Genomic DNA, 23381 nt, shown 5'->3' on the forward strand with positions numbered 1-23381 from the left:
TGCGCGATGGGGGCAGTGCACGCACGCTGCATTTAGCAAATTTGTCTATATCAGTTTTATTATTGCGGGGGGGGCAGTCGTTGACAATCTCTGTGGCAAATCATCTTCCAATTCACCCATTTCCAAGGGGCATTTAATTTGACCGGGACCACCCATTGACCGTCCAGCCAAACCTTTGCTTTTGCAAAGAGTTTGGATTCCTTTAAATCTTTGTTTCTTTGCAGCGAGACTTGTTCTGAGTTCTGGTGCTCTCTAGAGGGTGGATTCTCATTAGTACGAGATGCGTGGTGTTCGATTTTTCTTTCACTTGACCTATTTTTAGACCTGAAAAGACGACCCCGTCGAACATCTGTCCAATCACACGTCCGATTTTGTTGTTTATTAACACCCTGTTTGTCACTATCAATTAGCTTGTCGCTTATATTCATTTTAATGTTACAGTATCAATCTTGTCATCGTTAATATCTCTAGGCTCTGTATCACTAGTCATTAAATTACCCCTATTTAAAATGAATTCTTCTTCTGTGTTCTTTGAGGAACCACTTTGTCTCCGCATCTTTGAAGATGTGGTTAAGTTCAGGTAAATTTGCGTGACCTGCTTCAAGATTAAAATTTACGCCTAAGCTTAGTCATTTTGGTGGTTTGTTTATCCATTCATGGGATGTGGGCACCGCGGGCTAGGCCAGCGTTTATTGCCCATCCCTAATTGCCCTTGTTCAGAGGACGTTTAAGAGTCAACCATTAGTGTGGATCTGGAGTCATATGCAGGCCAGACCAGATAAGGACAGCAGATTAAGAGTCAACCACATCCACATTAGTGTGGATCTGGAGTCACATGTAGTCCAGACCAGATAAGGACAGCAGATTAAGAGTCAACCACATCCACGTTATTGTGGATCGGGAGTCACATGGAGGTCAGACCAGGTAAGGACAGCAGATTTCCTTCCCTTCAGGGCATTAGCAATCCAGATGGGTTTTTACAACAACTAACACTGGTTTCACTAAACCAGATTGATTCATTGATTTTTTTATTTAAATTCCACCAGCTGCCCTGGTGGGATTTGAACCCGTGTCCCCCAGAGCATTAGCCTGGGCCTCTGGGTTACTAGTTACCACCACCATCTCCCCCAAATGTTTGTGTTTAAATTCTTGTTTGTGTGTGACAAGGAGTGCCCCCAGGTACAAAAACTGTGGTGCTCAACCTATACTTCAACCCATTTGTGACAGGAAATTACATGAAAGCCTTGGTATGCACACCGAAGATAAAACACAGAGCATCTTAAGCCACAGATTCTTTCTAAGTTAAATGGCTTCAAGGTCACCAGCAGACTTTATAATTCCAGATTTCTGCTGATTGAACTAAAATTTCATCATCTCCCATTCTGTGTACCCGCACCCACGTCCCCAGGGCACTACCCTGGGTCCTCTCGATTACCAGCCCAGTGACAGTACCGCTGTGCCTCCCCGGAAAGCTTTTAGTTACTAATATATTCCGGCTGTCATTACGTTAGTATTCTTGCATCCAGCGAATTCTTCTGCTAAATGGAGGAGTTGCAACATTTCTTCTCCCACTCGTGACTCGATCCAGGGCAGCTATTCTTTCCTGGTTTGATAATCTGGAGTGCACGGGGACTTTGTGTGGGCTGGGTCCTCGCTGTGTCTGGAGGCTCTCTCTTACCTGGAACAATTAAAGGCCACAATGGCTCTGCCCTCTAACCTGCTCCCTTTACATTTTGCATAATAATGTGCGGCGAGGCAGTACTTGGACAGGCTTTTCACACTTACTGCAGATAACCAAAAGCCTAGAAGTCCTAATGTTTACGCTTAACATGTCTCCGAAAACTAGTAATAGGATTTAAAGTTTCATCACAAATTTAAATTGAATACAGGGTTAGTGAATCTTAAAAGTGACATTAAAATCATCGAATGTTCCTAACATGAACTTCGCTGCCTTCTTGTTTAACAGGGGCATCATTAGGGGGATTACCACAATTGTTGGAGTTAAAATGGTGAACGGATTTAAAATCTGCATTATACTACAAAATTTCGAATGAACAACATTTGATAAAACCTCCGCCTCGGATAAGAGCCCAGTCCCTCAAGGAGTCCTCAGATGTATCACACTCTCTGCATTCACATCCTTGTTCGGTGGCGAGCAGTTATCATCTTCTACAGAGGAAGTCCCACCGAGCAACAGAGCAGACTCGGTAAATGGTCTTTCTGGGGATGAGAATTCCACACACCAATGACCTGTCTGGGAGGAAAACATTCTCCTCGTGCTTGACTTAAAAGGGAGCGCCTCTGTAATGCCTACAAGACAGGAAAGAGATCATAAGTTGTGTAAAAACCTTATTTTCTGCTTATTCAAAAATGGACTTTGCTGGACTAAAAAAAAGATGGCTGCTACAGGTCACATGACTTGCAAGCTGGTTACAGTTCTGGAAACTTCCCAGAGTAATTACAGGACAAAGCTCAACCCTCATCCTTGAATAGCAACCTTCCAAAGTGGTACCTTATCAAGCGCCTTTTGGAAATCTAAGTACATCACATCCACTGGTTTCCCATTATCTACCTTGGATGTTACTTCGTCAAAAAAATTCTAACAGATTAGTTAAACATGATTTCCCCTTCACAAAACTAGGTTGGCTCTGTCTGATCAAATGGTGATTTTTCTAAGCATTGTGCCAATCCCTCCTTAATGATGGATTTTAGCACTTTCTCTATGACTGATGCTAGACTACCTGGTCTATAGTTTGCTGCTTTCTGTCTCCCTCCATTCTTCAATAAAGGTGTTACAATTGTTATGACTGATGCAGTTGGTAAAGCTGAGTTATTTAAAAATCCCAGAGGGAAACTTTAAACAACTGTCATAACCTATAATTTTAAGTGTTACGTTTGAGAAGCGACTCTAAATTCAGGAATCAGACCCCCAGTTCTTGAGGTTTTACATTAAGCTAAATGAAACATTTTATTAATTTACATAGGTTAAAATAAAAATACACATGGCTTCAAATTACTATTATCATAAGTTTTAACAAATTCCTAAACCAATCCCCATTAAGGCAACAGCAACCCATACACTTAACCAAACACCAGGCAAAGCACTTTCACCTTACGAATTCAAAACGAGGTTCTTTTCACTTTAGTTCCCGTGGAGACAGTTGGAGGCTTACAGCTGCCTTTTGATCTCATATTGCCTCTGCTCTGCACGCCCAAAAACTGCTGAAATTATACTTACCACCGCCCATTGAATGTAAATTCTCGCTGTGTCACCAGCCTCTTCTAACAATAAAACCCCTTTCGCGGTTCTAATTTTATTAGTGGTATAAACATATTGCTTGGTATCCGATAAATAGGTATCAGTTTCCACCCCATTTCTCGATTCAAAAAATAAAAATACACTCTATCTCCCTTACACATCAAAACTCGTACATGTCAAAACACCCAGAATTTAATCCAATTAAGACACACAGACAGACTAAGCCTCTACTTCAAAAGAAAAATATTTTCCAATAATATTGGGCAGAATGTTCCAGCTGGAGTGCAGGGGCGAGACTGACACGCTGAGGCATAAAGTGACGCATGACGATGTTGGGCGTGCGTCCCGATGACATCGCGCGCCAGCGTGATATTTCGCTCGGCAGGCACCTGCCGGAGTTGGCTGCGCGCCCGCCGAAATGTTAAGGGCCTATTGAGGCCATTGAGGGATTAATTAAAGCGCGTAAGAACCCCACCCACCTGACCTTAAGGTTGGCGGGCAGGCGAAAAGCCCAAGCGGCCTTCGTGCTTTTAATTAAAATAATTAATAAAATAAATTAATTTATTTTATGAAAGCTTCAGGAAACCTCATCCAGCCCGTGGGTGAGGTGTCCTGAAGTTTTAATAAAATAAATTATAATTAATTTTCCCACCTTTACAAACATGTCCCTACTAAAGGGACACTGTCGCACGAGGGGGGGACACACGTTTAAATAACTTTTTTCTGGAACTTTTTAATTGTCTAATTCAATCTCCCCGAGGGCAGCTCTGTGCCTCAGGGAGACTGCTTCGTTCTGTGGTGCGCATGTGCGAAAGGGGCGCAGGCCACTACTCTCCCTCCACCCCCCCACCCTCCCACCACACCCGCACAGGTAGCGCTGAATTGGCCAGCCCGTGTAAAATGGCAGCGCGCAGGTGATCGCTGGTGGTGATCGGCTCTGCGCTCGTCCCCACCCGCTCCTGTCCAGCCTGCCTGCCAAAGGAAAAAATCTAGGCCATTATAAACATGACACCTTAGCTATTTTCCGATCCGCTGGAACTTTTCCAGAATCTAAGGAAGATTATAATCAATGGATCTTGCTATCTGCACTGCTGCTTCTTTTAAAACTCTCGGGTGCAAACCATCCGCTCCTGGGGTCTTGTCAAACGTTAGATCAAATGGTTTTCCGAGCACCCTTTCCCCTGGTGACAGTGACTGTGTTAAGTTCATCCCTCCCTCACGCCTCTTGATTTTCAAGAATCCTTGGGAAGTTTTCCAAGTCCTCGACCGTGAAAGATAGGGCACGAGATACCTGTTCAACGCCTCCCCCGCATGTCTTTGCTTCCCATGATCAGTTCCCCGGGCAGAATCTTCCGGAGTCCCGCACGCCGGCACTTAAGACGTCGCGATATTTCGGTCGGCGGCCGCGCTCAGCAGTGGGACGCGGGCCCGCCATTAATGAAAGGCCTCGTTAAGGCCCTTAACTTGCCAATCGTCGAGGATTTTGAGGGGCCCGTGCCAACTTCGGCTTGGCACACAGGGGACCAACGGGCAGGTGCCATCTTTCTTTTTACAAACCTCATCCAGTGGCGGGGCCCGTTTTGGTGGCGGCGATCGGTTGCTTGCCCGCTCGCCGAGCCGGTGGGACCCGCCCGCCCGTCAAGGGCGAAATTCTGCCCCCCCCCAGACTCACTCTCTAGAGGACCAACGCTCGCTTCAGTTCCTTTCCTCCTGTTCCAATACTTGAAGAAACTTTTAAGCTCTTTTCATATCATTTGCTAGCTTTCTCTCCTCTTCTGCTTTCTGCCTCTTGATCATCTTTTTAGTCATTCCTTGCTTGCTCTTAAAATCTATCCAGTCCTCTGACCAACCCTTTTACAGGGTTGTACGTTCTTTCTTTCTATTTGAGACCACCCTTGAACATACGAACTAGGAGCAGGAGTGAGGCCACTCGGCCCCTCGAGCCTGCTCCACCATTCAATAAGATCGTGGCTGATCTGACTGTAACCTCAAACCCCCCGATAACCTTTCACCCCCTTGTTAGTCAAGAATCTATCTAGCTCAGCCGTAAAAATATTCCAAGACTCTGCTTCCACCCCCTTTTCAGGAAGAGAGTTCCAAAGGTCACGAGCCTCTGGGAGAAAAAAGTTTCTCCTCATCTCTGTTTTAAATGAGCGACTCCTTATTTTTAAACAGTGACTCCTAGTTCCAGATTCTCCCACAAGAGGAAACATCCTCTCCACATCCCACCCTGTCGAGACCCCTCAGGATCTTAAAGGTTTCAGTTAAGTTGCCTTTTACTCTTCTAAACTCCAGCGGATACAAGCCCAGCCTGTCCAGCCTTTCCTCATAAGACAACCCACCCATTCCTGCCATCAGTCTAGTAAACCTTCTCTGAACTGCTTCCAACGCATTTATGTCTTTCTTTAAATAAGGAGACCAATGCTGTACATAGTACTCCAGATGTGGTCTCGCCAGTGCCCTGTACAATTGAAGCATAACCTCCCTACTTTTGTAATCAATTCCCCTCACCATAAACTAGCTTTCCTAGTTACCTGCTAGACCTGCGTACTAACCTTTGGTAATTCCTTATTTAGCCACAGATGACACATCCTTCTCAAAGAGTCTTTCTTTCTCACTTGGATAAATCTTTACTGGGCATTCTCAAATATCTCCTTAAAAATCTGCTGCTGCAACTCGACTGTGCTACATGTTCACCTTGTTGCCCAGTTCATCCTAGCCAGCTCTGCCTTCATGCTCTCTTCTTCAGGTTTAAAGCACTAGCCATGGACCCACACTTCTCCATTTCATGTCAAACTGAACACGAAATTCTATCGTGTTGTGATCACTGTTACCTAGAGTTTCCTTCACTATGAGGTTATTGATTAATCCTGCCTCATTGCAGTTATCAAATCCAGGATAGCCTGCTCCCTGGTTGGCTCTAGAACATACTGCTCTAAGAAATTGTCCCCAAAACACCATGAATTCATTTTCCAGGCTACCTTTCCCAATCTGCATGTAGATTAAAGTCACCCACGATTATTGCAGTATCTTTTTTATACTCCCCATTTATTTATTCCTGTATGCCCTATCCCACAGTGTAACTACCGTTAGGGGACTTATGAACTACTCCCACAAGTGACCTCTTACCTTTACTATTTCATATCACCACCCAAACTGAGTCTACATTTTAGATAAAAGCAAAATACTGCAGATGCTGGAAACCTGAAATCAAAACAGAAAATGCAGGAAAAACTCAGCAGGTCTGACAGCATCCGCGGAGACAGAAACAGAGTTAACGTTTCGAGTCCGTATGACTCTTCTTCAGAGTTAAAGGGACTGCATCTTGCTCCTTCAAGCTAAGGTCTTCTCTCAGTACTGAACTAACACCATCGTTAATTAACAGAGCTACCCCACCACCTTTTCCTAGCTTCCTGTCATTCCAATATGTCAGATACTCTTCAACATTCAGATCCCAGCCTCAGTCAACCTTCAACTGGTTGCCATTTCCCTGCAATACCTATCAGGTCATCCATATTTATCTATGTCACTGTGCTAACAGTTCGCCCCTTTTGTTACAAATGCTATGTGCAATCAGATTTTGTTTTTTAACCATTTTCGGCTTTACCTGCTGGTGCAATCTTACGATTGTACATTCTGTCCCCTTTTTTCACACTTAGATACTCATTACCCAAATTGCTGCCCTGCTCCATTACTTTGTTCTTTCCCCTCATTTTACAATATCTCCTCTCACATGATCCCTTTCCCCCCAACTATTTATTTAAAGCTATTTCTACAGCCCTAGGTCGACGGTTGGCTAGAACTCTGGCCCCAGCACTGTTCAAATGTAGACGGTCCCAATGGTACAGCTCCCATGTTCCCCAGTACTGGTACCAGTATCCCATGAATCGAAACCCACTTCTCCCACACCAGCCTTTGAGCCACGCATTCATCTCCCTAATGTTATTTACCCTTCACTGATTTGCCCGTGGCTCAGGTAACAATCCAGAGATCATTACCTTTGAGGCTCTGCTTTTTAGGTTGGCCCCTAGCTGCTCATACTCCCTATGCAGAAGCTCTCTCCTAGTCCTACCTGTATCGTTGGTACCTACGTGGACCACGACCATTGGATCCTCCCCCTCCCACTGCAAGTTCCTCTCTAGCCCAGAGCACATGTCCCGAATCCTGCACTGGGCAGGTAACACAGCCGCCTGGACTCACGATCTTGACTGCAGAGAACAGTAGCTATCCCCCTGACAATACTGTCTCCTATCAGCACCACATTCCTCTTCAATCCCCCCCATTTGAATGGCGTTCTTCACCATGGTGCCATGGCCAGTCCCCTCATCCACCTCGCAGTCCTCCTCCTCCTCATCCACACAGGTAGCAAGCGCCTCATACCTGTTGGACAAAGTCCGGGGCTGAGGCTCCCCCATTGCTGCACGCTGGTTTCCGCTTACCCCCCTGACTCGCAGTCACACCCTCCTGCCCCTGACCGCTGACCAACTCTGCCTAAACTCGGGGGAGCGACTGCCTCCTGGGACGGAGTGTCCAGGCAAACTCTCTCCCACCCTCCCACCCTCCCCGATGCTCCACAACATCCGCAACTCAGACTCCAGCTCAGCAACTGGGAGCCGAAGCTGCCCAAGCTGCAGACGCTCTCGGCCGCGGATGGTTGTCTGGGGTTGCGGTGCGTTCCACAGATTCCCGCGCGTGCTGTAGTCACAGCACAATACCAGCCCTGTCATCGCTGTCCGACACTATTTATCCCTGGATGAAGTGGAACTGCGTCGCCTTGTAGGCATCGACAGCCGCAGGCTGGGCGACAACTCGACACTGAGAAAATCCCGGCCACCAATAGCTCACGGGATGTTCCAGGCTGGGCCTATTGGAGATTAAAGCTGATAGGAAATGGCTGTCTGGTGTTTATTGACATTTTAGGTGTGACATCCACCACCTTCATTCCGAGTATTTCCTTTCTCCAACTTCAGTGGTTTCCAGAATGAGGTGGCCTCCCCTCGCTTTGGGTTGCGATGCCCCGATATTGCCAGACCATAAATTGCAAGATCAGCCATCTCTGAGTCGAGATGAAACTCATACTTGAAGTGGTTTGCTTTAGAAGTGGTGCAGGGAGAGGAGCTTCGAACGTCTTCCACCCACTCTGACTTCCCGCCCACATTTTAACCCTCTCCCAGAGAGAGTGCAGCTGGGGATTGGTGGGGTGGGTGGGGTGCGGTGAGGGGTAGCGGGCTCTCAGTTGCCCTAAGGCAATGTGTTTTTTCTCTCACACACACAGAGAGAGAGAGAGAGAGAGAGAGGGAGGGAGGGAAAACAGTTGCAGCAGTTGTGGAAACTGCAACAAGGTTCCTTTCAGTACTGCTGTGTTCCTGTACAGTGAATGTACAAAGGCGAATTAGCCACTGGAAAACTTAAGATCGCGTGTTAGTTAATTGGCACCACTCTGCGCATTGGCGATAGGTTCCTGCAGCTCCACTTAAGGTCATTGGTAACCCACCCTCCTGTGACAAGAGTCATGAATTTAACATGCATGCGAGGGCCACTGGGAGGAGATTTACCAGATCGGTTCCAGGAATGTAGCAGCAGGCTAGATTGGAGGATCACAGAATCACACAGTGTAGAAGAGGCCCTTCGGCCCATCGAGTCTGCACCGACAGGAGCTGGAGTTGTTCTCCCTTGGAGCTAAGGAGATTGAGGGGCGATTTGATAGAGGTGGACAAGGTTAAGACTGATTTGGCTAAGGTCGGCAAAGAAATAGTGATGTCACAAGTACAAGGGGAGACAGATTTAAGACTTTGGATAAGTAGTGTTGTATTGGGTGGGTGGGGGGGGGGGGGAGGGGGGGGGGGCGGCGGGTGGCGAATGGTGGTATGTGAGGAAGGACTTTTTAACCTTTTTATGGAGGAACGACCTGGAACTCGGAAGCAGAGACTGTAAATGATTTTGAAAGGAAATCGGACGGATAGTCGAGTGAAATAAAGTTGCAGGGTTATGGGGATAAAGCGGTGGGGGAGGAGGGAGAAGGGGGATGACTGGGTTGTTCGCAGAGGGCCAGCACGGACTCGATGGGCTGAATGGCCTCCTTCTGCATCATCGTGACATGGTGCCTTTATAAAAGGTGAATTTTAATACATGAAAACGGGACGGATAAACATCTGTGTTTCCTGATCCGCAATCTCGTCCGGCTACACTTGGTGACTCCAACTAGTTTTGGCTCATTCTGTGCATGGATCTGCAAGAGGTTCTGGTTTATTCCAATATTATTCCACCGCACTTTCCCCAGTCATTGTCCACAAGAGATCAATGTGTACGGACGGAATCAGGCACCAAGCTGGTTCAGTTGGTGGACTTTGGAAGGTCACGGGGAACCACCTCAAGGGCTCAAACCCCCAAAATCCAGGCCGGCACTCCCGGTGCAGTACTGAGGGAGCGCTGTGCTGCCAGAGGTGCTGTCTTTTGAATGAGGCGTCAAACCCAGGCCCCCTTCTGCCCTCTATTGGAAGAAGAGCAGTGGTGTTGGTGGGGGGAGGCAGGAGGAAGGGGTGAGCTTTCCCCAGTGTCCTGGGGCCAATATTGATCCCTCAACCACAGTCACTGAGAAACAGATGAACTGGGTCATGACCACATTGCTGTTTGTGGGATCTTGCTGTGTGCAAACTGACAGCCACGTTTCCTCTAGGTGACTACTCTTCAGAAAAGCACTCCATTGGCTCTTATGTGCTTTGGGATCTCCTAAGGTTGTAAAAGGCACAAAAGAAATGCAATTGTTTCTTTCTCAATATTGGGAGTGGTTTGCATCTGTGACGTCTCTTGGGCAGTGGGGGGTTTACTCCTACAACTCCCCCCTCCCCCACCTAATCTGTCCTCTTGCTCTCTCAATGATATTGGCTCTTGCCAGTTCAATAGATACCAGCTGGCTTCCAGTGTCTGGTCCGCGTGGTCATTCTTCACATAGGGTGCTGGAAGGTGTTGTTAGGCCGCTCGACTGCAGTGGGCATCACCCCTGGAGCCCTGTCCGCTCTCCAGCGGATAGCCAAAGAGGATTGGGTGATTATGCGGACAAGGTGACAGGGCTGGGGTGAAGAAATTAATTGGGCAAAGAGGAGGGCGAGGAGAAAGGAGCTCAGAGGGGCTGAAGAGGGAACGGGGGATAAGTTAGTTTGGCTGAGGCAGAGGAGAAAGAACTTGCGTTTTTGTAGCACCTCTCACAAACCTCAGGACGTGCCGAAGCACTTCATCCAACAACAAACATTTTGTTTTTTTGAAGTGCGGTCACTGTTACACAGTCGGAAGCACAGCAGCCAATTGACACACAGGAAGCTCCCATTAACAGCAACGTGATAATCAGTTTTAGTGGTGCTGGTTGAGGGGTAAGTATTGGCCCCAGGACACCGGGGAGAATTTGCACCACGAGCACGCCCACCCACCTCACCTGCCCCACCCCGCCCTCTTCTTCCGATGGCAGCCACGGGATCTTTCAGGTCCACCAAAGAGAGCACATAACGTCTGAACTGAAAGATGGGTACTTCCTTCACTCCCTCACTGGACTTGCCAGCCTGGGCTGTAGGCTGAAGCGCCCAGAGTGAGGCTTAAACCTACAACCTTGTGACTCCGAGGCTTGAGCTGACACCGGTGGCCACCCACGGCTGTTCCACTCTCAGAGTGGGACAGGGATTAAACCGGGGTTGCTTGCTGTGCCAGTTTGATTGTTGGGTGACAGTCTAGCAGCACTTCAGTTGGCTGACTCATTCGTCCTTGTCTAACCCTTCACAGCGGAAGGTCACCTCCTGCTTCCTGGAACCGGAGAGAAACCCACGTCCTGGTGTTAAGTCATCTCCTGTGCAAACAAACACCAGCGGCAGAGGAAATGCGCTCTCGACAAGAAAGACTTTCGCCTGTTCAAAAAGAACTGCAACTCTTGCCCTTTCCCCAAAAATGTCACTGCCCGCCACCTCCTTTAATATTAAAGGTTGTGCCTTCCGTGGGTCTCTCTCTCTCTCTCTCTCTTGCCTCTGAGTCGTGGGTTCAAGTCCCCCACTCCAGAGACTTCTTCAGCCCATAATCCAGGCTGACATTCCCAACGGCTGCCCTGAGGGAGTGCTGCACTGCCAGAGGTGCCGTCTTTGAGAGGAGATTTTTGAAGCCGTCTGTCCCCTCAGGGTGGATATAAAAGATCCCACGGCCGCTATTGGAAGAGGAGCAGGGGTGGGTTCCGGCTGATATTTATCCATCAACCAACATCACTGAAACACCCCCGGTTCTTTCCCCCCATAGACCTGCAAATGTTTCCCCTTCAAATATTTATCCAGTTCCCCCTTTTGAAAGTTCCTAATGAATCTGCTTCCAACGCCCTTTCAGGCAGATTGTCTGGTCTTGATTTCACGGCTGCTTGTGGGAGCTTGCTGTGTGCTAAATGGTTACCTCATTTCCTACCTGGTAGCAGTGACTACACCTTGAAAGTGCTTTGTTGGCTGTAAAGTGCTTTGGGATGCCCTGAGGTCATGCAAAGGGCTTTATACATGCAAGTCTTCCTTTGCGTTGCCTTTTACAACTATTGAATTCAACGGCATAAAAGGCCATTCGGCCCATCATGCCTGTGCTGGTTCTTTGAAGGATCTATCCAGTTAGTCCCAGTGCCTGACCCCCACCCCCTGCTCTTTCCCCCATATCCCTGCAAATGTTTCCCCTTCGAGCATTTATCCAATTCCCCCTTTTGAAAGTTCCTATTGAATCTGCTTCCACCGCCCTTTCAGGCAGCGCCTTCCAGATCACAACAACTCGCTGTGTAAAAAAAGAAATTCTCCTCATCGCCACCCCCACTCACACCCCCACCCCCCCCAACCATCCCAACCTCCCCCGGTTCTTTTACCGATTCTCTTCAATCTGTGTCCCTCTGGTTACCGACCCTCCTGCCAGTGGAAGCAGTTTCTCCTTATTTACTCTATAGAAAACCCCTTCCTGATTTGGAACGCCTCGATTCAATTTCCCCCCTTAACCTTCTCTGCTCTGAGAAGAACAATCCCAGCTTCCCCAGTCCTTCATGTGAGTGCATGGACCTTCCATTGTCTTACCCACTCCTCGAAGCGATTTTAAACCGAGGCCCTGTCCAGGTGAGTGTAAAAGGTGTTGTGGCACCATTCAGGATAGGGAGAAGTGCGGATCAACATTCATCCCTTGGTCAAATCCATTCATGTCATTTGCTGTTTGTGGAAGCTTGCTGTGCACAAATTGGCTGCTGTGTTGGCCTTTGTAATGGCAGTGGCTGCACCTCTGGAAGTATTTCATTGCCTTTCCAGTGCTTACAAATGTGAAAGTTGCCATAAAAATTGCAAGTTCTTTAACCTCGCAAGAATGTAAGGAGGGAAACTTTGAAAAAAGAAACTCGAATATTATTTCCAAATTTATGCTCAGTGAAAAAGGAAGACTTGCACTTATACAGCGCCTTTCAGAACTGCTGGACGTCTCAAAGCGCTTTACAGCCACTGAAGTACTTTTGAAGTATGGTACCTGCTGTAATGTAGGGGATGTGGCAGAGCAGGAGTCAGTGATCTAAGCATGCAAGTACAGGAAGCAGGGATGGGCAAAACTGCGGGCAGTGCATTCCAATGTGAAGGCATCCACTTTGGACCTAACAAGGAATGAAACAAGGAATGAACCTTCTAAATGGTGGAAACAGTGGAGGTCCAAAGAGACATATCATTAAATGTCATGAACGGTGTAGAAGGGTCTGGTATATACAGGATTAATGTGGGACTGCGTACAGTACCGCCCACACAGTGATGTAATAAGGCACATGACCTGGACCTAAGGTCAGCGTGGTGTTGACCAGAGACATGTTAAGACCTGAGATGGAGTTAGTTCCATGCCCTGTACCCTTTACTGTATATTTGTATATAGTTACAAGTCGTTAATAAAGACTTGCTGTTAACTAACATACAGGAGATTACAAAGACTTGTTTAATGGACACGTTCTCCAACCAACACCATCCCAACATGGTGGCAGCTGTAGATCAAAAACCCTCATCCTCACAGAAATGCTGAAAGACTAAGGAAAAGGGCATTTTCGTTGGATTCCGAACTGAAAGAAGCTCCCAACTGAAGCTACAGGCGCTGAGGAAAGTTTGCCAGGAAAAGCTCCGGGGAGAAGAGCTTGGAAACTTAAGGTGGGAGTTTTACAGCAGCAGAAATCAGTTTCAGCGCGCAGAGCTCATGGCCTGTAAGGGTGAGCTAAATCCTTTTAACTTCCAGGCTGCAGCCAGTCCTGAGAAGTCCTTTTGCTAATTTAGCCGGAAGTGTCGCGTGAACGAAACCCGTCGCTAATGCCAATTTCCCCGACTCCCAGCCTCAACACGTGGCTCCGACTCTCGGGAACCTTGTGACCGTCCGAACCCCCAAACAGCGAGCCTGTGGTTTCGTGCAACGCTACGTCACTGATTAAGTCGTCGGCGGACCGCTGGCCCACGATTCTTCTACCCGAAGCACACAGCCACCATTTTGGGCAAGCGCGGGAAATCCGTTGTTCTGCAGGGAATGGCGGCGCCATCTTGGAAGCCTTTAAGCTCTTAAAGCTGTGCCCACACACATTTAAGATCTTCAACGTGGATCAAAAATCCCACTCGCCAGATCGGTTCGGACCAATCCTAGGGCCAGAGCCAACAGGACATTCGGCATGCATGAGAAGCCACTTTTCACATGACTGGAACACATCAGGCCTCAGTTAAAAGAACACCAGATTAATGTATTTTTTTTTAACTGGTGATCCTCGTGAATCACATTGTCCTGATGCAAGACATAAATGAATCCGAAACCAGCCTCGGGGAACTGTTAACAGCCTTCGAAGAAAGTTTTCATCTTCAAGCTGAGGAGAGTTCAGAGCTTAAGAGGCATATAAAAAAAAACCCAGCGAAATGATGAAAAGGTGAAAGACAACACCTGAGCAAGCCACATGAAGGCAGCAGAGAGGCACAGGACTCTCTGGAAGCCCCAATAATACACCTTTATGAGAAGCCTGAGCCAGGAGTCCCAAACGATTTCCGTTTCGAAGACGTGGTCACGTTTCCAGAACTGTACCAGCAGCAGGTAGCGAAGGACAAGGAAAATGCCCCGTGTCAGGCAGATCAAGAGAAAGCAGAATCCAAATCAGAAAATTTTTGCATTAAAAGCTGCGCTGGAAGAACTCAAACCGAAGTACAGCCAGGCACGACAGCAGACAAGAAAGGCACCCACAGAGCTCATTGCCTTGAAAGACTCTTTGACGAACCAATACGTTTTTCCAGGGGGACAAGCTGGAAACAATGTTGAATACTTCAAGAAAAGCTTTGTGTGGGATCAATCAGCAATGACAAAGCTATACACTGATACACAGAGTGAGGAGACAAGAACTGAACAAAGAAGAGTTGAAAGGACAGCTAATTGTCCTTCAGGATCAGATTCAAAAACAGTCCCTTACCCTTCAGAAGGAATAAAGAATATCTTGAGCAGCAGAATGGCAGAGTGGCAGAACAAACTCGATGAGGCTGTCAGATTACACAAAGCGCGAGACAAAGTCTTGAGCTTTGCAATGAGAAGGAAAACTGTCGAGGGAGCTTCACATGCTACAAGGATCCCTCGGGTCCGATTTCATCCCTCAGGAAGGTAACGAAGCAAAACAAAATGAATTTAATGCCACTCTGAAAGAACTGACAGAAGGTTCAGGAGTGCTCACTATTCTGTGAGGAAACGGAGAGGAACATGGATGAGACGGCATTACTGAAGGAAACAGTTGCACGTTTGGAAGGAACCTTGGAAAAGCATGACATCCCCAAAGAGGTCTACAAAGAGATGAAAATCAAGAACATGGAATGGCAAGCGGAGGTAGAGGTTCTCACTAAAGAGCGTGAGGTCTTTCAAAAACAATTGGCAGAAGCACAATTACAGATTGGGAGCTGGAAAGGGAAAATGGTCTGTCAGGGAAAAACCGATCGGTGGAGACAACACAACATGGAGCAGCAAACTGATCTTTGAGCTGATGCACATTGTCTGGAATCAGTCTTTCTCCCTTCTGAGCAGGAATGTCTGTGTTGCCCTGGATCTCCTGCCGACAGTGCCGGATGTAAAGACTAAACACTGTTGTTAGCCATGCAGAACAGCGTGGTCCAGAGTGCTCAAACACTAAAGAGTATTCTGGCTCGGGGTTTCACCTTCGACCTCTGTTCTCTCTTTGCGGAGCAGGTCAGAGGCCAGGAGTCGTGTGACGAGTAACTCACCTCCTGGCTTCCCCAAAGCCTGTGCACTATCTACAGGGCACAAGTCAGGAGTGTGATGGAATACTCCCCACTTGTCTGGATGAGTGCAGCTCCCACAACACTCAAGAAGCTCGACACCGTCCAGGACAAAGCAGCCCACTTGAATGGCACCCCATCCACAAACATTCACTCCTCCACCACCGAAACACAGCAGCAGCAGTGTGTGTACCATCTACAAGATGCACCGCAGAAACTCACCAAGACTCCTTTGAAAGCACCTTCCAAACCCACGACCACTATCATCTAGAAGGACAAAGTCAACAGACACATGGGAACATCACCAACTGGAAGTTCCCCTCCAAGTCACTCACCACCCTGACTTGGAAATATATCACCACATTCTTTCACTGTCGCTGGGTCAAAATCCTGGAACTCCCTTACTAACAGCGCTGTGGGCGTACCTACACCACAGGGACTGCGGTGGTGCAAGAAGGCAGCTCACCCCCCACCTTCTCAAGGGCAACTAGGGATGGGCAATAAATGCTGGCCTAACTAGCGAAACGCACATCCCATGAATGAATTTAAAAAGAAGGTTTCTCCATTATCATTCCAGGTCCCGGAAAGTCCCCAGTGGTCAGACCAACCTGCCTCCCACGAGATCACCATGGCACCTCCAGTGGAAGCGGTACCAGGGGATGATCAGCCGTCTGAGAAGCCTCTGCCTCCCACTACGATGATGGTACAGCTGGTCGACACAGCAACCACTGTGCACACACACAGCAACTTCCAGCCAGCATGCCACAACCACATGGGGTGCTGCAACCAGGTAGCAGCCTGTTACCATCAATAAAAGCAGAGGTGACCGTACCACTCAACCTTCTTCTTGTCACAGGAACGCTCTTCCTCCGCTTCCAGATGGCCCACACGGAAAAGGAAGAAAAAGCAGCGCTGAGGGGACCAATACCATCTTCGTCCACCCCGCAAGAAATGGTCAAGAGTTACAGCAGCTGTGCGGCGACACAACAGTTGAGCTGACCAGGTAAAGCAATGGAAGAAAAGGATGAAAGCAGACCCGAATGCCAGTCCAACCTCCAAGCCTACAGCAAGAAGCTGAACCAACAAAGCCTACCACTCCCCTGACAGAGCAGGGAACGAGGTGTGGAAAGGTTATAAGGCCTGCAGACCACCTGAACCTCTAACATCAAGGATTTGAAGGGGGGTGGGGGGTAAGATGGGGTATTAAGAATGTTGTTAATGCTAATACTGTAATAGCAATAATGATGGAATAGCATTAAGGTTGTAACAAGGTAAATACATAAGACATATAACAATGTAAGACTTGAAGTAAACCAAAGTAACTCTATATCCATGGGATAAAGACTTAGGGGGAGGTGTAGCAGAAGGGTCTGGTATATACAGGGTTAATGTGGGACTGAGTATAGTACCGCCCACATGGTGAGTAATAAGGCACATTATCCTAGACCTAGGGTCAATGTGGTGTTGGCCAGAGACGTGTAAAGACCTAGGATGGAGATAGCTCCATGCCTGTACCCTTTACTGTATATGTGTATACAGATCGATGCAAGTAGTTAATAAAGACTTGCTGTTAACATACAGAAGATCATTAAGACTTCTTTAACAGACATATTCTTCAATCAAACCATCCTAACGAATGGGTACTGAAAATAATCGAGAAGGCTAATGGGATACTGGTTTTACATCTAGAGAACGAGATTAAAAGGGGGTAGAAGTCAGGCTTCGGCTATACAAAGTTGGACTTCACCTGGAGCACCGCAAGCAGCTCTGGGCACCACACGTTTGGGAGGATGTGTTGGTCTTGGAGCCAATGTAGTGCAGATTCGGCAGAATGACTGCGAAGGTTAAATTACAAGGAGACATTACACAAACTGGGATTGTACTTCCTGGAATTGAGAAGGTTGGGGGGGGGGATCAAAATTTTCGAGATATTAAGGGGAAGATATAAGGTAGAGAGGGAGAAAAGCTATTCCCACTGGTCGGGGAGTCTAGGACGAGGGGGCAGAGTCTAAAAATTAGAAGCAGACCTTTCGGGAGTGCAGTTAGGAAACGCTTCCTCAAAGGGAGGGAGAAGTCTGGAACTCTCTTTCTGCAAGTGGCAATTGGTGCTGGATCAATTAATTTTAAATATGAGATTTTTTTAGATTTTTGTTAACTAAAGGAATTCAGGGATATGGGGAAAAGGCTGGTAGATGGAATTAGGTCACAGATCAGTCATGGTCTCACTGAATTTCAGAACCAGCTTGAGGGGCTGAATGGCCTCCTCTGTTGCTATGTTCCAATTAAGAAGGAAGATGGTGTGCTAGTCTTTAATGCAAAGGGGTGAGGGTATGTAGAAGTCTTGCTGTAATTATGTAGGGCTTTTGGGAGATACCAGGAGTAATGTACACAACTTCGGCCTCCTTAACTAAGGATGAATCTAGCTATCTTAGGAGAGGTGTGAGAAAGGTTCCATGGACTGATTCCTGGGATTGTGGGGTGGGGGTTGGGGGGGTGTGGTTGGTTGGGGGAGTCGCAGTCTCAGGATAAGGGGTCATCCATTTTGGACTAAGTTGAGGAGAAACTCCTTCACTCAAAGTTGTCGTGAATCTTTGCAATTCCATGGGGTAGAGAGCTGTGGATGCTCAGCCATTGACAGAGGTCGATAGATTTCTGGACACTAAGGGAATCGAGGGATGTTGGGGATTTGGTGGGAAAGTGGAGTGGAGCTGAATTGAGGGGGAGACAGTGGTGTAGTGGTAATGTCACTGGACTAGTAATCCAGTATAACCAGGATAATGCTCCGGTTCAAATCCCACCAGGGCAGCTGGTGGAATTTAAATTCAATTAATAAATCTGGAATTATAAAGCTAGTCTCAGCAATGGTGACCATGACAACTATCATTGATTGTTGGTTCACCCTATCACTTTGGAGAAGGAAATCTGCCGTCCTTACCTGGTCTGGCCTATGTGTGACTCCAGACCCCACAACAATGTGGTTAACTCTTAACTGCCCCGTGAAAAGCCACTCAGTTCGAGGGCAATTAGGGATGGGCAACAAATGCCAGCCTTGCAAGGAGATGCCCACATCCCATGAAAGAATGAAAAAGAAAGGCATGATCCTATTGAGTGGCTGAGCAGGCCCGAGGGGCTGAATGGCCTCCTCCCTGCTCCCAATTCTTATGTTTGTTAAGTGTTCATTGACTCTTTGTCCTCTTTTGCGAGGTATCTTCGAAACGGTTTAACAGGTTGGAATGCTTCAAGGTGACCTAATTTTTTTTGGCTTGCTACCGAGTCAGGTCCAGCGTAATGGCAACAGGGGCTTTTAAGGCAGAAGAGATGTGAGGAGTTGATAAAGGGTGGCGTGCCAGGAGCAGTCAGGTGGGAGGCAGTAACCTACTTTAAGTGGTGATGTGCTACTCTCGGTTGAGTCACACTTTCCCTTTGATAAGAATTCAAATAGAAAATGTCTTTTGGAAAGATTCCAAAAATGCATATTTCTCTTTAATATTCAGAAAGCCAACGCCAACTATGTGTTAATTCTGGTCAAGGAGACAATTGCATCGTTGAGTGGAATATTAACTGATGCATTCCATTCTATTCTCTCTCTGCTTGGCTCTTGTTTTGTAGTTCTTGGTCCATCTGTCTCTCAGTCTTTCGAGCTTTTTTTTCTCCGACCTGTTCCTCCACGTTTCTTGCCCTTATTTACCTCTTAACAAAGGCTGTGCTGCAGCTCTGTCATAGCTGGGTGCTCACCACTGCTTCATCCAGTGGTTCCCCTTTAAACACATTGGTTAAGCGATTTGACGGGTGGGAGGGTGCTGATGGTGGTGCAGGGAGGGTTGCCCATTGCAGAGCTCCCCATCTGCAGTTGTGAGCCAGGGTGATTTTTTAAAAAATTCTTTCATGGGGTGTGGCTGTCTCTGGCGAGGGCAGCATTTGTTGCTCATCCCTAATTGCCCCTTGAACTGAGTGCTCTCGCTCGGCCATTTCAAAGAGCAGCCAAGCGCCAACCACATAGCTGTGGGTCTGGAGTCACGTGTAGGCCAGACCGGGTAAGGCCGGCAGATTTCCCTCCCTAAAGGGACATTAGTGAGCCAGATAATTGTTGCCACGGTCACCGTTACCGAGACTAACTTTCAATTCACCATTTTATTAATTGAATTTAAATTCCACCAGCTGCCGTGGTGGGATTTGAACCCGTGTCCCCAGAGCGTTAGCCTGGGCCTCTGGATGACTAGTCTTGGTGAGTTGCTGCAGTGCATCTTGGAGATGGTACACACTACTGCCACCATGAACCAGCGGTGGAGGGAGTGGACGTTTAAGGTGGTGGATGGGGTGCCAATCAAGCAGGACTTGCTTTGTCCTGGTTGGTGTTGTTGAGTATTGTGGGAGCTGCACTCATCCAGGCAAGTGGGGAGTATTCCATCAAACTCCTGACTTATGCCTGGTGGTGGTGGTGGTGGGTCACGAGCTGGGGTTAACCTGCTCTGACGCAGGCCTATCAGGGCTAATTGTTGTGCGGCTACCATGGAAATCAGCTGATTCAGGCTAAGAAGGAAATCAGCCAGACCTTTCCTCGTCTCACATGGATCAGCTTGGTGTTGGCTAAGCTCTCTGCAACTCATGAAGCTCTTTCTCCCTCTTTTTTCTCTCACCTCCATGTCATTCTCTGCTTTTTTCTCTCTGTCTCTATCACTGTCTCCCAGTCCCTTCCCCTTTTCTCCATCTATCCCACACTTTGACTTTCATCCTTCCTGCTCTGTCTCATTCTCTCTATTTCTATTCACATTCTTGACTTGCCTCCTTCCTTTCCTCTATAGATTCTTCTCTCTCTTTATCTTGCACTCTCTTTCCTTTGTCAGCGCACGATTCTCTTTCCACTCCCACTCTCGCCTCTGACTCTTTCTCCTTATCTCTCGGGCCATCTTTAACCCTTCTCTCTCTATCTCTTTCCATGTAGTGGGTTGAAGATGAGAATAGTTCTCCATCTGATGTACAGGATGCAGCATTATGCTTATAAATGCACTTTCTAACACCTACTGATTTTTCGGATGAAAGGGCATTATTCTATGTCGGAAGAATTGCTTTTGCAGCTTTACTGTGCAATAATTCGATATCGAGTTAGCAAAGAAAACAATAGAGTCAGAACATTCACAGTGCACCGCTGAAAATCCCCACTTTCTGTGAGAAAAATATTGTCACATCATTAAGGAATGCTAATTTCACTCCTATGTTAGGGGGTGAAGCACAAATTCCCTCTGGTTAAATACTGGGAAAATGGAAGTCATAGCCTGTGGCCCCATCTCAAACTCCATTCCCTTACGGTCGACCCTATCCCTCTCCTTGGCAACGGTCCTGATTTCCATTGCTCCATTATTTTTGCGGCAGTGCCTGGAACCTAAGCTCTGGAATTCCCTCCCTAAACCTCTCCGTCTCTCTCTCTCTGTCTCTCTCTCTCTCTCTCCTCCTTTAAGATGGTCCTTAAAACCAAACTCTTTGACTAAGCTTTTGGTCAGCTGGTCCCTAATATCTCTTTACATGGCTCAGTGTCAAATTTTGTCTGGTAACGCCCCAGAGAAGCATCTTGGGCTGTTTTGTTCTGCTAAAGACGTTATACTAATGCAAGTTGCTTTGTTGAAAATCAGAGAGTGTTTATGTCACAGAAAGAGGCCGCTTGGCCCATCGTGTCTGCGCTGGCTGAGAAACGAACTACCCAGCCTCATCCCACTTTCCCACATTTGGTCCATAGCCCTGCAGGTTACGGCGCTTGAGGTGCATATCCAGACACCATTTAAATGAGTCCAGGGTTTCTGCCTTTTATTTCTCAGGCAGTGAGTTCCAGGCCTCCACAACTCTCTGTGTGAAAAAGCTTTTCCGTTTCTCCCCTCTAACCTTTCTACCGATCACTTCAAATCGATGCTCCCTAGTCACTGACCTTTCTGCTAAAGTAAATAGGCCCTTCACATACCCTCTATCCAGGCTCTATCTCAAACGAATCTCCCCTCAGCCTCCTCTGTTCCAAGGAGAACAACCCCAGCTTATCCAATCTTGCCTCATAGCTGCAATTTTCCAGTCCTGGCAACATCCTTGTGAATCTCCTCTGTACTCTCTCTAATGCAATGAGACCCTTTCTGTAATGAGGTGACCAAGACTGCGCACAACATTCAAGTTCGTGGCCTAACTAATGTTTTACACGCTTGCAGCATAGGCTCCCTGCTCTTACATTCTATGCCTCAGCTAATGAAGGAAAAGATTCCATATGCTTTCTTAACCACTTTATTGACCTGTCCTGCTACCTTCAGGGATCTGTGGACATTCACTCCAAGGTCCCCCACTTCCTCTACACCTCAGTATCCTCCTGTTTACTGTGTAATCCTTTGCCTTGTGTGACCTCCCCAAATGCATCACCTCACACTTCTCTGGGTTGAATTCCATTTGCCACTTTTCTGCCCACCTGACCAGTCCATTGATATCTTGCTGCAGTCCACAGCTATCCTCCTTGCTATCTACTGCACGGCCAATTTTTGTATCGTCTGCAAACTTCTTGATCATTCCCCCTACATTTACTTCCATGTCATTAATATATACCATAAGTGTTGTAGGGGCTGGAGGAGGTTACAGAGATAGGGAGGGGTGTAGGGGCTGGAGGAGGTTACAGAGATAGGGAGGGGTATAGGAGCTGGAGGAGGTTTTAGAGATAGGGAGGGGTGTAGGGGCTGGAGGAGGTTACAGAAATAGGGAGGGGTGTAGGGGCTGGAGGAGGTTACAGAGATAGGGAGGGGTGTAGGGGCTGGAGGGTGTTACAGAGATAGGGAGGGGTGTAAGGGCTGGAGGGGGTTACAGAGATAGGGAGAGGGTGTAGGGGCTGGAGGAGGTTACAGAGATACGGAGGGGTATAGGAGCTGGAGGAGGTTTTAGAGATAGGGAGGGGTGTAGGGGCTGGAGGAGGTTACAGAGATAGGGAGGGGTGTAGGGGCTGGAGGAGGTTATAGAGATGAGGGGGGTGGTGTCAGGGCTGGTGAAGTTTCTTTTCTTTCTTTTATCCATCCACAGGTATCACTGGCAAGGTGGCAGCATTAATTACTCATCCCTAATTGCGCTTGTTCAGAGGGGCATTTAAGAGTTAACCACATTGCTGTGGGTCTGGAGTCACAGGTAGGCCAGACTAGGTAAGGATTGCAGATTTCCTCCCCTAAAGGGGCAATAGTGAACCGGATGGGTTTTTACAACAATTGGCAATGGTTTCAGCATCATCATCAGAATTTTAATTCAACCCCCACCACCCGAACAGACACCCACCACCCCAACACACACCCATCAACCAAACACACACCCAGCACCCCAACACACACCCAGCACCACCCCAACACACACCCACCACCCCAACACACACCCACCACCCCAACACACACCCCCCGCCACAACACACACCCCCCGCCACAACACACACCCAGCACCCCAACACACACCCAGCACCCCAACACACACCCAGCACCCCAACACACACCCAGCACCCCAACACACACTCAGCACCACTGCTACAACACACACCCACCACCGCCACAACACACACCCACCACCACAACACACACCCACCAGCACAACACACACCCACCAGCACAACACACACCCACCAGCACAACACACACCCACCACCACCCAACACACACCAACCACCACCCAATACACACCCACCACCAACACCACAACACACAACTACCACCAACACCACAACAGACACCCACCACCACCCCAACACACACCCACCACCACCCGAACACACACCCACCATCAACACCACAACACACACCTACCACCAACACCACAACAGACACCCCCCACCACCCCAACACACACCCACCACCCCAACACACACCCACCAC

The 23381-nt window shown here is 47.8% G+C and overlaps 1 long non-coding RNA gene across 1 annotated transcript in view; it reads right to left on the bottom strand.

Moving 5' to 3' along the window:
• Nucleotides 1-354: 354 nt before the first annotated feature.
• Nucleotides 355-23381, bottom strand: part of LOC121274369 — a 46722-nt gene continuing 23695 nt past the window's right edge. Inside the window, exon 2 of the long non-coding RNA XR_005942251.1 lies at nt 355-2310. This is a non-coding gene — a long non-coding RNA (uncharacterized LOC121274369). The remainder of the gene's footprint in view (nt 2311-23381) is intronic.

The sequence above is a fragment of the Carcharodon carcharias genome (assembly GCF_017639515.1).
Source record: "Carcharodon carcharias isolate sCarCar2 chromosome 36 unlocalized genomic scaffold, sCarCar2.pri SUPER_36_unloc_1, whole genome shotgun sequence".
In the NCBI taxonomy this organism is placed as follows: domain Eukaryota; kingdom Metazoa; phylum Chordata; class Chondrichthyes; order Lamniformes; family Lamnidae; genus Carcharodon; species Carcharodon carcharias.